Raw genomic sequence first — 12199 nt, forward strand, 5'->3', positions numbered from 1 at the left:
CACTGCCCAAAAGGAACCGGGCCCTTCCAAATCAATCATTTAATTAAGAAAATGATCTACAGGCCATCCGGTGCAGGTATTTTCTCCGTTGCGGGCTCCTCTTTCAGAAGAAGCATGTTTGTGTTGAATAGACAAATCTAAACAGCACACACTAGGTGATTAACAAAGACAGAAAGTTTATCCAGACGGCAGCTTGGCACACAGAGGTAGGAAGTTTACTGGGAGATAGAGGCCAGGGTGTCTCAAATAACAACAAAATAAGTCTATGTGGGGTGGGTGGAGAGATGGCTCAGCAGTTAAGAGTATTGGCTGAGCTTCCAGAGGACCTGGATTTGATTCCCAGCATCCACACTGCAGCTCACAGCTGTCTTGTAACTCCAGTTCCGGAGGATCAGAAATTCTTAGGCACACACAGAGACAAAACAACCGCTGTCCACGGTCGCAAGGATCCCGAGTTACCTACCACACATTTGGATTCATCGTGGCATTTTTCAACAAAATTTTTGTTTCTCCCCCTTCTTCACACCCCCCCCCCAGCCTTGTGAAGTGTCTGAAGTTTCTTCAAAGCAGAAGAAAACCTAAAGATTATTTGATAAAAGTATTTTAAGTTATGCTCGGCACGCTCTGCCACCGAGCCCTGTCCTGGGCCTGAAAGACAAAAAGAGACTCACACAGCTGAGTAACCGGCTTTAGACCCAGACTCTCGGGAAGCGTTTAACAGGCGGGAAGCCAGGAGACTAGCAGCAGCTAAAGGGAGGTGGTGGCCACCCCGAGGCGGTCACGTGAGCCCTGGCGTGCGGCCCGTGCGTCACCCCGCCCCTACTCGGGTCCTCGCTCCGGCTCCAGCCCCACTTCCAGCTGCAGCCCCATCCCTAGCTCCAGCTCGCGCTCCGCTCCTGAGCTCGGACGTCTCCACGCGTCCCACTGCGACTCCCGGAGCGTGGCTCTCAGTTGCCTGCGCTCGTGCCCCGGGATCATCCACAGCCCTGCACTCTGGAGCGCCCGGCCGCGAGCCTCTACTCGGGATCCTTGAGACAGTGGGCAGCGGCTGCCGCGCCTGTCCCCCTGTGGGAGGTAGGTGACGCTGTGGTGCGGGGCTGGATGGGGAGCCGGGCCTGGGCGCCCCTCTGTAGCGGCGCCCCGAAAGGCGATTGGGGAGCTTCTCTGGTTGCCAAGCTCCTTTGGGGCACAGTGTTTGCGCCTGTAAAGTAAGGGGTGAAAGACTGGCAAGTGACGGGCTCCGTTCTGGCTGCACCAGGCAGTGCATGCGGGCCTCAACCCTGGTCTCCTCTATGTCCCGGGGAGCCTACCTGTCCCCGGCAGCACCCAAGCGGCATTCCGCTCACCCGTTTCCCTACACTGGAGGCCTGTGCAGTTCTCAATTCCCAGAACGTCCAGGTTTGTGCAGTGTATGTCCTTGCTGGTTGGAGGAGTTGGGGTGTTGGCAGGCGTTGGAGACATGTGTGCCAAGGGGCTGAACGTTAATATGCAGTTGGTGGCGCGGGGGCGGGGACCTCCCGGGTAAGCCCCGCCAAGATTAGCTAGTGTTAGCCAGGGAGGTTGGGGGAAACCTGCCTAGTTGCGCCCTGAGTGTGACCGATCGCGTGTGTTGCGGAGGAGTGAGATCTGACTTGGGGATGCTGTTCCCTGGGGACGTATTTATGGTTCCTCCGTGATGGGGCACTCCCTGTCTTGGGGCCACAGAACTAAGAAAGCTTATTTTTCGGAGGAGAAAACCGAGGTCCGGAGAGGTCTCTAGACCTCCAAAGGCTAGGTGGGGAAAGTAGAATGGGTAGACAAGGACTGTGCGTGTAGGGGATTAAAAATGAAGTTTTGGGAAGACTTCCCGAGGAGGTGGCGTTTGAGCTATGTGGAGAAAGGAGAGGGCCCAGGCTGTCTTCAAAGCTCAACTTTAAACACTGATCTTCTTTCTCTGCAGGGCCAAGAGATACTCAGAGAGGAAGGCAAGCGGTAGTTGTTGGGGGAGGGGGGGAAGACGGGACGCTCCCATTTATCCTGGGGGTCTTTGTTCCAAAGAATGAGGCCCCACTCAGTTCTTAGAGTCTGAGCGCCTTGCCTGTGCCTTTCCTCAATGGCCCTGCCACGCCGTCCACACACAGGATATTTTTCAGCCTCTTATCTTGCCCTGGTCAGACTAAGAACCAGAAGGTCTTGACTTCACCGGGCTGGCGGCTGTTAATTCCCACTTGGGAACTGCATGGAGGAACTTGGGGGTGCGCAGTAGGATCGAGGCTCAGGCTCCATTTCTGCTCTAATTCCTGTTGTGAAGGAGTAAAACTTCAGGATCCGGGCAGAGAAACCAAGTAGTAACAGCTGGACAGATTGATAAAGAAGGAAGGCTTCAGGTGCAGATGAGGCCTCCTGTCTAGGCAGCTGCAGGAATCAGTTGAACCCAGGAGGATCCCGGGTTACCATAGGCTCTACACCTGGGATGACCTTGGGTTTGAGCCCTAAAGCTTGTTGGAGTTGGAGAGGACCTGTGTGGGGGAGGGGAGCACGGCTGGCTCAGGTTGAGAGCACTTGCCCCTGAAATTAGGGGGGGGGAGGAGCTGCTGGACCATGAGGACTAGGTCGCCTTCACCACACATCTGGTGGCTCACCCATGCCTGTGGCACCATCTCCAGGGGATCCAGTGCTCTCCTTTGGCTTCCACAGTCACCTGTATACACACACACGCATGCATGCATGCACACACACACCACATACATATATACATGAATTAAAGAGTATTTGATTAAACTCTTGCAGCCAGGACCTATAGGTCCAGACTACGAGGCTCCAGAGGAAGGGAAGGGTGAGTCACTAACACAGTACGGTAGTAAAACGCAGAGAAGCATTTCACAGGCTGGAGAATCGGAGGTGAATGTAGGCTGTGAATCTAACCACTGGGCACATCATTGGCCCTCTGCAGGGCTCGCCTGCCTCTGATTGCTGGACCACACTGGAGTTTCATTTAGCAGGTCTGGAGTGAGGGTCCCAGTTTGCGTTTTTTTTCCCAGGGGTGGCTGCTAGCCGCTGCTGCTGGTTGAGGAAATGAAGAGTACATCAAAAGTCCCTGAATCTGGCCAGCATTGGTTTTAAACCCAGCTTCCCGGCTTTCTGGCTGTGTGATTATAGGCTAAATCTCTCTGTCTCTCAGCTTTCTCACCTGCCACCTGGGAGTCGGAGGCAGCGCTGAGGAGGGGCTATATTCTTAGATCTGATAGAATAGTGTATCGCTTGGCCAGGAGTCAAGTTGGTGAAGGATTGCATAAGGAGAAGAGCTTGGGACAGTTGCCTGATGGAAATCAAGTGTGCTGTGCAATTGTGCAATTCTAGTGTGCTAGAATTCTGTGTGGGGAGGGAACCGGTGTCCTCCCTGAAGCTCAGAGAAGGTATACAGCAGACGCTCTGTAATGGCACAGAAGTGAGTGAGCAGCTGAGTGGGCCTGGACCCGGTGCAAAGTTATTTAGGCTACCTTTCATTGGCCCGAATGCTATCATGTGGTCTCACCAAGGTGCAGCAGATGCTGGGAGACACGGTCACTGGACGGGCCAATCAAGGCTGCGCTAGGCAGCACCCAGTTTGTCCATGATGTCTTGAGCACTGGGCTCATTTCTCAGTTTCTTTGGAACAGAAAAAAAAAAACAAAAACAAAACAAAATACAGGCCTAGGGAGGTAGCCCAGTTGGTAGAGTGCTTGCCAAACAGACACAAAGTCCTTAGCCCTGATAAAACCAAGTATGATGGTGCATTAATCCCAGAATCCAGGAGACAGAGGCAGAAGAATCAGAAGTTCAAAGTCAATCTCCTTCATAGGGGACTGTAGGCCAGTCTCACTACAAAGGACCCTGTCTCAAAAGAAAAACAAACCACAGGCAGAGCCATAATTGGAAGCCCAAGATAGGCTGCGCTGTGTATGCCTTGGCCAGGGCTTGGCAGCGGAGTTCTGCCTGTAGGAGTGGACCTTGTCCTAAACAAGAGACTTAATGGAGGAGGCTATGATGGCCTGTGCCTGGACCCCTGTGGCACCTTTACTCTGTTGTACCTGCCGTGACTCAGACACATTTCTGCATTGTTCTATTTCTGAGTAGGGGAAGGGGGTAGGATCAGGAACCAGAAGTGAAGCATCAAATGAGGGTCTCGTTAATATCCAGAGCCTTGGCATGCACTAAGGACTCGCAGACGAACTGTTAACTATTAAGAGCAACAGTGCTTTATGTCAGAGTAAAAGGACCAGGACGTCCACACTGGCTTCCTCCATCGGATTGCCAAGACGTCCACACTGGCTTCCTCCATCGGATTGCCAAGATGTCCAGACTGGCTTCCTCCATCGGATTGCCAAGATGTCCACACTGGCTTCCTCCATCGGATTGCCAAGATGTCCACACTGGCTTCCTCCATCGGATTGCCAAGATGTCCACACTGGTTTCCTCCATCGGATTGCCAAGATGTCCAGACTGGCTTCCTCCATCAGATTGCTTGTCTCCCACTTTCCAGGCCCAGATCAGTTAGCTTCCACAGGAGTTTGCCTTCTCCCTGATCTCACACCTCCATAGGTTCGGCTGCTTGGAGTGCCTTGCCCACAGGGCCCAGAGCTGTCTGTCCCCTTCAGGATCGGGCTCACCACTCTCATCTCCCCCAGAGGGCCTCCTTTCCTGAAAATCAGCAGATAACAAACAGTAGGGGTGACCAGCCCCCAGCCCCACCATGCCTAGCATAGGATTGGTGCTGGGAAATACCAGCTGCTGTTCCATTCTGACCACCCCCACTCTCCTCGTCACCCCCACCCTGCACTTCTTCCCAGGTCCCATTACACCCAGGAGCCCAACAATAACAACCCCTCTAAAAGTGTCCATATCCTCACCCTGGGAAGCTGAGTATGTGTGGCCTTATACAGCAAGAGGGCCTCCTGAGAGACGAGTAGTGGGGACATTGTCCTGAGTCTTCTTTATTATACTGCAGGGTCCTCATAAAGAAGAGGTAGAAGCCAGGCATGGTCACACACACCTTTAGTCTCAGCACTTTGGAGGCAGAGGCAGGTGGACCCCCAAGTTTGAGGCCAGTCTGGTCTATAGAGCAAGTTCCAGGAAAACCAGAACTACACAGAGAGACCCTGTCTCAAAAACAACAGCAACAACAAAAATGATAGATAGATAAAGAAAGGAAGGAAGAGAGAGAGAGGAAGGAAGGAGACATGAACAAGGAAGCAGAAATATTTAGGGTTAGGTGTTAGCTCAGGGTTAGAACTCCATTCTCACCACTGGGAAGGAAGGAGTGAGGAAGAAGAATAGAAGGATGAGGAGGAAAAGGGAGGAGAGGAAAGAAGTCTGGGAAGACAAGAAAGAAAGGAAGCAGGCATAGACCCTTGATGCCAGGCTGTTGGTTGTGGAGCCCTTAGGACCCTGCCCCCCAGCTATGAGACAGGAGCTTGGGTCCTTTGCAGCAGCAGCTACCAGTTGCCACGTGACTGGAACAGGCTCCAGCCTGGGGCTGTTCCACTCCATCCTGGCTCATGGCAACATCTGGAGTTTCAGTTGTTCTGATTCAAATGCAATTGACATTTAGTAGGTGGAGACCACTGATGCTGCTAAACGTTTGACTTCCCACATGACGTGTTGCCCCTGTGAGTAAGAATTGTACTAGCTCATTGTCAGTAGCACAGGGGCAGAGAAGCCCGTACTTCCTGGGGAAGAGAGCGTGCTGTGTAAGCATGAGGACTGAGTTCAGGTCCCAGCACCTACCCTGGGATGTAGCCAGGCATGACAGGAGTATTCCTGGGACTTGCTGGCAGCTGGCCCTGTTCCAGCCTCATTGAGAGACCCCATCTCAAAGGAATAAGGTGGTGTATGATAGAGCAGGAGACTCAATATATATATGTAAAAAACACAGGGGCACAGGCATCAGCTTCCTGGCTGGCAGGCACAGCAGCCTGTTTGGAAAGCCAAGGGCTAAGTTAACATTCGTTCTGCTGAAATACAAGCGCTGCAGCCTGGACCCTGCTCACACAGATTTGTCCTTGTGCAAGAGTTTCTTTGTTTAAAACTCAGCAAATGACATTTTAGAGTACAAAGCAGAGAAAGATTGTCCTTATAGCTTCAATGAACAACATGCACAAGGGGGCTTTGGGTTTGGGTTTTAGTGTTTAATCATCTTCTTTGCACTGGCTCGGTGTCCCCAGGACTTGGTGTACTCCTGGCTGGTCACACCAGGGCTACAGTGAGCCTCACTTCTCAGGACATGCTCTGTGTTTACTCTGGCCAGACTGTGTGAATGTTCACACAACAGGAATGGTGTCTCACTCTTCCAACTACCGCCCAGAGAGAGTGCCAAGCCTGGCACAAACCATCTGTGCAGGTCGCAGGAATGAACTACAGAAAAAGGCAGCCATCTCCGGCTGGCGTATGGGACACTGAGGTGTTACCACCCGGGAAGTCAGTGGCCTGGTGACATGGGTGAAACCCCAAGAAGGAAAACCAAGTCACGAAAAAATCAAAAAAGACTATAAGGTGACCTGACGAGACCTTTGAGACAAACAGATCTAAGTTCAAGTCCTAATTTTGCCATGGCCAGCTGAACAACCTTGGGCTAGTTACTAAATTCTTCTGATCCTCATTTTCTCTGTGAAATTTATTCACTTCCTAGAGGGAAGCAGAGCAGGGTGGGAAAGGGGTGACAGTGGCTCCTGTCATCGTCACACACATGCAAACATGCTGAGTGGAGCACCTGGCATGCAGCCAGCCCTTCAAATGTCTGGTTTGTCTTGTTTCTAGAAAAATCCTCTCAGGATTTTTTTCTTTGCATCTTACCCATCTGCAACAGCAAAGTCCCATTATCCCGCTGTCTCTTGGTGGCAGGAACTCACGCTAGACTCTGAGGAAGGTGCTGACAATTCTGCTGGGCAGAAAGTTCCTGCCTGGTACCTGATGGATCAGGCAGAGCCACCAGTGGGGGTGGAGCGGGGGTAAGCCCTGATGATCATACCAAGAAACCCACGCTGAAAGATCTTAGGACGTAGAAGTCGGGTGTGATAGTACAGCCCCAAGCCCAGCACTGAGAACCCGGTCAGGCAGGGTGATACAGAGTTCGAGAAATAGATTTAATAGGAAACAACAAGGACCGGAAAGTATGTGATTGTAACTTAGGTGGTACCCAGCAAGAGGGCCCCTGGGATAGTGGGAAACATTGTAGCAACATCTGAGTGTGGGAAGCTTCGCTCTAAGCACAGTTGCAAAGGTTGTTCACAAGAGTTGAGAAATACGTGATGACCTGTGGCATTACAAGTGGCCCTGACAGGAAAGGGGGTGTATTTTTTAACCATGTGCTTTCCTTTTTTCTAGTGTTGGGATGGAGCCCAGGCCTTGCATATACTAACTAGGCGAGGGTTCTGTCACTGAGCTACAGCCCAGCACTCCCCTTTGCCACTGGTGTCAGGCCCACATTATACACAGTAGGTGGATACTATATCCCCAGCTCTGCCTTGTATGTTTAGGGATTTGTTATTGTTTATTAGTACTTTGTTCATGCATACATGTATGTGTCTCGTGCCCTTGGAGGTCAGAAGAGGGTGTCAGATCCCCTGGAACTGGAGTTATAGACAGTTAACGAGTCACATGACCTTTGAAACAATCACTGTGATTGAGCCATAATGATGCTAACCAATGACGATCAATCATAGAATCCAGAAGCAAGTGCAGGTATGCTGGAAAAGCTTTGATCCCAGCTCCTCTAACCACGTGTTCCTGGGTAGAAGCGAGTACATCTTGAGAGCAGGTGTTTATAGTTGTCTGCATACCCTGGGCTGTGGGCAAAGGTTCCTAGACATATCCTACATGGGCAGTAGTCAGACCAGGACAGTAGTAGCAGTGGCTCTGGGGTGCTGCCCCAGAACGGCAACCCCAAGCACTGAGGGTGAGCCCCAAGGAGATCCAGCTGCCACTGTGGTTTGCCCCTTGACCTGTAGGCCTTGCTTTGGGCATTCCAAGCATAGTCTCTTACGTCCACGGCTGTTTGCTGTAGACCCCTGAGGAAGCCTGGTTTTGCTGCTTCCCAGACATCCAGGTCCCCATCTGGCTGGGACTTAAGGCTCAGCCTCCCAATTTACACAGATGAAGATGATTGTCGTCCCTGCGTCTTGGCCTGTACTAGTGTGCTGACCGACGGTTACGATTCTGCACCCCAGGTTGATGGCGGTAAGAGAGGCAGGAACAAAATCTGAGCCAGCTACTTCTCTGCAGACACTTCTCCCCAGGTGTGTCAGGCTGGGAGGGGATGTTGTGAGTACCTAAGTGAGCAGCTTCTAGAAAATTCTCATGTCGTGTGAACTAGGGTCTTTCTCCTTCCTTGGATTTGGAAGCCCATAATAGATTGAGTTTGCTATGGGACTGGGGGCCAGAACTGGAGTTGGAAGCTGAGGTCAGGCCTGCTGGAGTTTCTTAATATCTGGAGAAATCTGACTTGCCCCAGGTGCCTGTCTTCATGTGCCGAGGGGAGATGAAGCCACCAAGTTCCAACTTTGCACTGTGGCTAGTTTTCCTCAAGTGTCCCCAGCCAGGCATCTAGGCATATGGAAGTGTGGTTGGAACCAATACAATTAGCAGCTTGTAAGGGGAAAAGGAACAGCGAGTGCAATAGATTATGATCTTACAGGTTCTGATATCAAAGTACGGTGTGCACGAGCCCATGACTAGGATGCTGTCCCACGATATGAGACCTGTGTGTTGTGTCTGTCAACCTTGGGGTGTGGCTTGTACCTCATGGCCTAACAGAGCTGCCTAAACTCAAGCAACCACACCTGCATTCTAGCCAGAATTCTAGCCTTTAAACATCTTTCCCTAAGGGGCCAAGGAGAAGGCTCATAATGTAGAGGGCCTGCAGCCAAGCCTAATGGCCTGTGTTTGGTCCCTGGAACCCGCGTGGTAAAGGAGACTCCCGCTAGTCTCTGACTTCCCCATGAACTTTGTAGCGTGCCCCCAACCCCAGCTAAGCAAATCAAATAAATGTTAAAAACAGCAACCAACCCTTCCCTAAAGTTGTATACGGCCTTCTGCTTCTGAGTCAGTAAGCTCAGCCTGGGTGTATGGTGTTGTGAAAACATTTCCACAGAACGGAAACTTCCCCTCTGGAGGGAGAAGCTCAGAAAGACTAATCGGGCTCCTCCTGCAGATGTATAGACAGCGAGCAGTTGCTGGGGAACAGACACTCTGCAGCCAGGAGAGCTGCCCACAAGGTAGGCACGGAGCTCCAGGTTGCAGCTTTCTGAGTTCTCACCGTGCTGGGGCAGGCTGTAGACGATGAGCTGCCTCTGAGTCACCCCTGTTCCTGGTAGTGAGTAACCCCTTTGGTCCGCTTGGAGGGACATTTCTTTTGTCTGTCATCACCGCCCTGTTAGGAGAGAAAGGACAGTTGTTCGTGTCTCCCCAGGAGAAGTCTCACAGCTCATGGTCTTGCCTGGCTGTAAAGTAGTCTGGAAAATGCAGCCCTTGTCTGAGAGACTATGTGCTTAGCTCTGTAGGAGCAAACAGCTTTGACAGTTGACAGGTGCTGTCTCAGCTTCCTTTAAGAGCAGATTCGTAACACATTGAAACTCAGCAACACCAGGTTCTCTCGGTTCTGGATGCGTACCAAGCGCCTGCTGGGTATAAGGCATAGTGCCAGGCAGTCACAGCTGCTGTCAGCAGCGGTTCCTGGTCCCCGGGGTCAGGAGGGTGTTTATCTGTGGTTCTGTCTCAAGGCTTCTGTGAGCTAGCTGTGGAGGCAGACGGACCACTTCCCCTCACAGCGCTGCCGCTGTCAAGCAGTGGGGGAGGGGTGGGCAGGTAGGGGCTGGGAGCTGAGTATGACCACAGAGCCCTGATCTGTGCCAGTGCCCACGTTCCGCATCTCAGCTCCAAGCCACACTTCTTGGTGTCACAGCTGACGCTGTGGGTGTGGCACCATCCTAGCTCCCAGGGCCACTGACCTGGTTGAGTCTGTTGGCTTTATGGGCACCACACTGTCCCAGTCTGTAAGGCTGACTGGGGACACAGCAGGCTCTGGGTTTAGGAGCTTCAAGCCCCAAAGAGGATCAGGTGGCTCTGGCATCTGTCCCAGGCTGGTGACTCTCCTGCTCTGAGGGTAAGAAACAAACTTGGCAGCTGACATGAAGTTTCAAACTGGGAGCAGAGAAATCAGTGTGTGGCCAGCATGCTAAGGAATCGAATAAAAAGATAAATAGAAGATCACTGAATGCATTTTATCAAGGAAGGCTAAGTACAGGGTTTTAAGATTCTAATTTCCATTTTAGGAGTTTGTACTGAGTTGTTAGAATGTAAATGTATGTCCTGTTTCAGTAGCTGCCAAGAAAGTGTCAAGGCCTCGGAAGAAAGAAATGGCTGAAACAAAACTAAACACTACGCCGGACGTAGGGACACTAGGAACATTTGTGTAAGGTTTTAAACATTTGCTTAATTGTGCGCGTACATACATAGTGTGTATGCGAGGACACACGTGCCATGGTGTGCTTGTGGCGGTCAGAGGACTCTTTGAGGAATCAGTTCTCTTTCCGTCATATGGGTTCTGATGAATTCTCATTGCCAGGCTTGTGCAGCAAGCACCTTTACCCACTAAGTCTCTTGGCAACCCCTCTCCCCTTCTGTGTGCATGTGACAGGGTCTTCCTGTGTAGCCTAGGTGGGTCTGTCTGGAACTCACTATGTAGTCCAGGCTGGACTCGAACTTGCAATCCTCTCACCTCAGCCTTCAGAATGCTAGAATTACAGACGTGAGCCACAAGCCCAGCTTGTTTGCAAGTGGCTGTAAGGACATATTTTCATTTCTTTTGAGCTGCATCCTGGGAGCAGAATTGCTGGACCATAAGGAATTGTCCGGCTTTTCTGTAGCAGGTGCACCATTTTGCGGTTTCACTAGCAACTGTGGGTTCCAGTTCCTGGACGTCCTTGCTGACTTTTATTATGGCCCAGCTTTAAAATTATATCCTAGTGGGGTATGACTTTCACTTGCATTTTTCCCTAATGATACCTTTTCATGTGTACACCAGCTATTTGTGTGTGCGTTTAAAATTCTTTTTGCTTTCTCTCTCTCTCTCTGCATATGTGTAGGTGTATATACGTATATGTGCATGTATATACATATGACTGTGGAGGCCAGATAAGGTCAGATCACTGAATCTGGAGTTACAGACAACTGTGAGCCACCCAAGAACTCAAGTCCTCCAAGAGAGATTGTTGCTTTTTTTTTTTTTTTTTTTTTGGTTTCTCGAGACAGGGTTTCTCTGTGGTTTTGGAGCCTGTCCTGGAACTAGCTCTTGTAGACCAGGCTGGTCTCGAACTCAAGAGATCCACTTGCCTCTACCTCCCGAGTGCTGGGATTAAAAGCGTGCACCACCACCGCCCGGCTTGGCCCAGCTAATCTTAAGCCTATGATCTCATTGCCTCAGTTTCTAGAGATATTTCCAGAGGCATGCCCTAGCCAAATGAGTGTCCAAATCCTTTGGCTGTTTTTATTGTGTTTATTGATTGTAAGAGTTCTTTGTTGAGTCCCTTATCATATGAGTTCATGATTTGAAAACCTTTTTTCTCATTTTCTAGGTTGTTTCTTTTTTTTTTTAGGTTTATTTATTTATTATGTATACAGTGTTCTGTCTGCATGTGTGCTTACAGACCAGAAGAGGGCACCAGATCTCATTACAGATGGTTGTGAGCCACCATGTGGTTGCTGGGAATTGAACTCAGGACCTCTGGAAGAACAGTCAGTGCTCTTAACCTCTGAACCATCTCTTTAGCCCTGTAGGTTGTTTCTTTATTTTTGTTATTTGTATGTGTGTGTCTCTTCTGTGTTTGTCTCTGCCATGACAACCCAACATAGGCCGGAGAAGAACGTGGGGGCCTTTGTGTTCTCTCTCTCTCTCTCTCTCTCTCTCTCTCTCTCTCTCTCTCTCTCTCTCTCTCTCTGTCTCTGTCTCTGTCTCTGATTTCATTTATTTATTTATTCAGTTTTGAGACCGGGCTTATCTAGCTCTCAGAGTCTGTCCTAGAACTCAGTCTGTAGACCAGGCTGGCCTCGAACTCACAGAGATCCGCCTGCCTCTGCCTCCCAAGTGCTGGAACTAAAGACATGTGCCCCACTGCCTGGCTACTTTTTATGAGTATTTTGCCTGCCTGTGAGTATGCATACCCCATGTGTGTCTGGCCAGAAGAGA

General features: G+C 50.7%; 1 protein-coding gene across 3 annotated transcripts in view; it reads left to right on the plus strand.

Moving 5' to 3' along the window:
- The first annotated feature begins 803 nt into the window (after window positions 1–803).
- Window positions 804–12199, plus strand: part of Eef2k (eukaryotic elongation factor 2 kinase) — a 57941-nt gene continuing 46545 nt past the window's right edge. Inside the window, exon 1 of one of the 3 annotated variants that reach the window (XM_075972076.1) lies at window positions 804–1074. The gene's annotated coding sequence lies outside the window, so the exon portion shown is untranslated. The other 2 variants (XM_075972078.1, XM_075972077.1) reach the window with 2 other exon arrangements.

The sequence above is a fragment of the Microtus pennsylvanicus genome, chromosome 5 (genome assembly GCF_037038515.1).
Source record: "Microtus pennsylvanicus isolate mMicPen1 chromosome 5, mMicPen1.hap1, whole genome shotgun sequence".
NCBI classification, from domain to species: Eukaryota; Metazoa; Chordata; class Mammalia; order Rodentia; family Cricetidae; genus Microtus; species Microtus pennsylvanicus.